Source organism: Spea bombifrons, chromosome 3, assembly GCF_027358695.1.
Source record: "Spea bombifrons isolate aSpeBom1 chromosome 3, aSpeBom1.2.pri, whole genome shotgun sequence".
NCBI classification, from domain to species: Eukaryota; Metazoa; Chordata; class Amphibia; order Anura; family Pelobatidae; genus Spea; species Spea bombifrons.
In genome coordinates, this window is record NC_071089.1 from 11,654,129 (window position 1) to 11,658,339 (window position 4,211).

A 4,211-nucleotide genomic window follows, 5' to 3' on the forward strand; every position below is an offset into this window, starting at 1 on the left:
TCCACACAAAGTACATATCCGGCCCGCGAGACAATAAAAGGTCATCGTAGGAACTATTTGCCAAGTTAGCTGAAGGGCATTTTTCTCTCATGTTTCAAAAGCTATTTAATTTCTGTAGCATGGGTTAATGAATGTGATTTTTCTCAGTATGTATGTATTTTTATTTGTTGAGCGATGAGATGTACTTAGTTCTTTACATTTTTTACAGGATAACAAAGGGGACATACAATAAGAACTACTGAGTACTAAGTAACAGACCTTTTGATTGGGGTACAATAGGTATGAATACATTAGGGGGGTCCCAGCTCCATCAAGCTCACAGTCTAAGCATCAGTAGGGAGTTTGCAGACATACGAATATAATGTGTGTGTGGAAATAAGTGCCATTTACAGGGGTTCTCATAGTGTGTGACATCATAATATGTCGGTTACCGTAGTGCTACAGTTAAAATGTTTTCTTTTCTTTTTCTTTTGAAGTTATGAAGACTTGAAGGATTATTTAATTATAAAGTATAATGTTCTATTGGGTAGAACCAAAGAAAAGTGGATTCTAGAATAGTTGTTTTAGCAATGGTTCTTTATCTGCAAACCCGGAAACCGCCATTGTAAATGGTCATGTGATATATGGGTGATGGCCCACGTCGACTGGCTTGTTTATGGTAGAGCTAATGTATTTCCATTAAGCCTTTCCCTATATACTCTAGTGTATGGGCTAGTGATCTATTTACCTTGGGCAGTTCTATTTGCCTGACCCTTCTTGCTGTTGAGTGCTGGGAGATGATGTCTTCTCCCAATGCTCCATGACTTAAAAGCTCATAGTGCTTTTACTGCATGCTATAGAGGCTGTGCTTGCTTGACTTTACAGCTACAATTTTGACATCTATTCCACTTTCTAATGACTTTTACCTGTGGCAAGTCAGTAGAACACATAGAAATATAAAAAAATCCTATTTCTTCATAATTAAATGAAACAATACTGCTTGCATACCAAAAATGATTGCTCTAAGCATATGGATATTCTGCCTTAGGTCCTCATAATTGTTACCACAGCCAGTATTTCAGGAAATACCTTTTTTTATATTATAATTGTTATGTTTGGAAACTATTTTTTTTTCTAACATATTCTGTTCTTCCTATTGTGTTGAATAAGAGACCACATTACGCTTGGATGCCATGACCACATCCAGAACATACATGTTGACAGATGAGCAAAACACAAAATTCACACATTGGGTTATTTTTCTTCCCTACATCACATAGATTATGTTTTGTCTAGGTCGATCACTACCTTTACTTCTCCTCGACAAAATAAGAAATCAACACAAGATAGTCATCTGAAAAGATTTGTAACAGTACATTCACTATACGGGAAGCGCTGGGGGTGATGCATTGCCACGGGTGATGACGTTTAATGATTACCTTCTTCATTTCTAATTTTATACCGGTCAAAATTTCCAAAATTCTTCCATTTAGCTTATTTTTGTTCCATTAAGTTATTTTTGTTCCAAACTGTTTAAATTACATTGTTAGTGGTGCAAATAACATCATTTCTAAATGTATCTTTATAATTCCCAGTAGGACACCTTTTTATGATGGTTGTAGCTTCGACATTGAGTAAATGTTTACATCAGGAAATTGCTAGAGTTTATTCTAATATAAACTTATAAAATCCCATTAACTGTCTCATGCATAGTTTCAGTTAGTTCTTTAAATAACGTTGCGCTGTGTTTTATTTGTACTTTAAATGTAGCTGCCCAAACACTCCCTTAATATTTTAAATCCCTTTTCAGACAAGCGCATTTACTATCCAGACTGGTTTGAGAGACATGGGCAGTCTTAGCAATCACTGTTGAAATGTCTAATGTAGGGACATATTAGAGACTGGCAGTTAAAGGACCTTTAACTCATGCAGAAATTATTTTTGGGCAACTAAATCACATATGAATGGCCAAGTTGAACTGAGGAGTCAAGAATGAAATGTTTCTTTGAAGGCAAGTAATATAATCAAGAAAACCGGAGACTAACTAACCAGTGCTTCCTTCTTTATCACAAACTTACCATCTAATCTAGGTCCCAGTTACAAACAAAATCAAACACAATAGATTTAAACTATAAGATTTGGAGTAACAGAGGTACAGACACATTTAAACTTCTACTTGGCCAACCACCTTGTACATGGTTAACAATGATAGGGTTATCCACAGCACCTTATCCACACCACCTAGGGCAAAAATCTAGCTTGTTTACTTATTGGTCATTATCAATTGATGTTAAGAATGTTTTTTTGCCACAGCAGAAGCTCATTAATAATGAAGTACATTTATTAGAATGCAGGTTGTTATAATGTCTGTATATGTATCATCTGATAAAGTTAAGTTCTAAAAAATACAGTTTTATTTTTCTGTATTCCAAGCATTGAATGGTTTTTGCCACAGCAGAAGCTCATTACAGCTAATGAAGTACTTTTAGTAGAGTGCAGGTTGTTATATGTATCACCTGATAAAGTTAAGTTCTAAAAAATACATTTTCATTTTTCTGTATTCCAAGCATTGAATGGTTTTTGCCACAGCAGAAGCTCATTACAGCTAATGAAGTACATTTAGTAGAGTGCAGGTTGTTATGATGTCTGTATATGTATCATCTGATAAAGTTAAGTTCCAAAATATAATTTTTTTTATTTTTCTATATTTCAAACATTGGGACTGGGAAATAAATCTATGTAACACCTAACCGTGACATATAATTTAGTATAGGAGTAGAATTGTAGCTTCTTTTTTAAATTATCGTTCTGGCATTGAATACATTTTTTACTGTTATAATATGTATTTGCCTCTCCGTGTATTTGCAGGGTGTTTATTTCAACTTTCTTCTGTGTATTAAATTTCTTTAGATTTGTCTTGTTTCATTCTTGACAAAGTTTTGATGGTGTTGAATGTATGTGAAAGATCTATCCATTGTAGAAGCACTAATACCTGTACACTCTTTTTTTTATGAATTAAACATAGCTTTTTTTTTAGCGGCTACAATCTAGAATCAACAATCGCTATTGACAGCAATTAACTTTATGACAGGTCATTGAATTGAGCCCGAAGTTGCTTGAAGCATCATTTCTGATTTACTGATTGATTTGTAAAGCATCAAAACTAAATAAATGTATTAATCTTTCTTGTGAAAAACACCATTACATTATTAAAGTAACATTACACCAATAATGCACTTTCTGTATTATTTTGGGAGCACCGGGACCTTATTTTGATTTATACTTTTCCATTACATTCCACCTACAGTGATAATCGGTATGATTCACTACAAATTATGTTCAATGTAGTCATGATTGTGGATTTGGTATATAATTCACTCCATTCTTATCATGCTGCTAGGAATACAGAGTTCAATAAGATAAAGCAAAGATTTATTACTTTAGTCATAATTCTTTTAGACACATTAATGTATAATATGTCTAAAAGGCTCACTGGAACAAACCCCTTTATCTGTACTTCAGTAACTGCTACATTCGGCTCATTAACGCGTGGCTGTTTATAGATGTATCCTCAAAGTTACCGGCAGGTCTGATCTTTTTTTTTACTTTACTGAGAGGGTGGTAGATAAATGGAACAGCCTCCCATCGGAAGTCGTAGTGGTTAATACACTGAAGGAATTTAAGCACGCATGGGATAGGCATAAAGCTATCTTGAGTCCAAGACAAGAACAAGGACTCATTAAGATCTGACTCTCTACATTAGGAAGAACAGTTATAAAAGTTGTGGAGCCTCCGTAGCAGCCAATTGAATGTTGAAAGCTCCACATATGGCCAGTTGCTTCATTGCTGCTCTTTATAAATATGGCTTGCTCTGGCTCGCATTCTTCTCTGTACTATAATATTTTACAATGTTTACAACCCGAAAGGCATTAGGGCTATGCCAATACCTTGGCGACCCTTATTCTTTATTTTAGTAACAGGCAGGTTTTGTGTATGAATGGACATTTGTCTTTGGGGTTGGATATTTTTAAAATGTGTTTGGAAATACTTTGAGTAACTTAAACCCAGGAAGAGTGTAACCATCTGAATAGTTCCCCGGGGGTTTCGGCATCCAAAAGAAGCTCTTTATATCAGCCTTGTTGTGTGTCGGAGGAAGAGATTTTGTGTTTGTATAAATAACCGCTTTAATCTTTAAAATGTCTAGATATACTAAAAAAAAAAGAAAAGAAAAC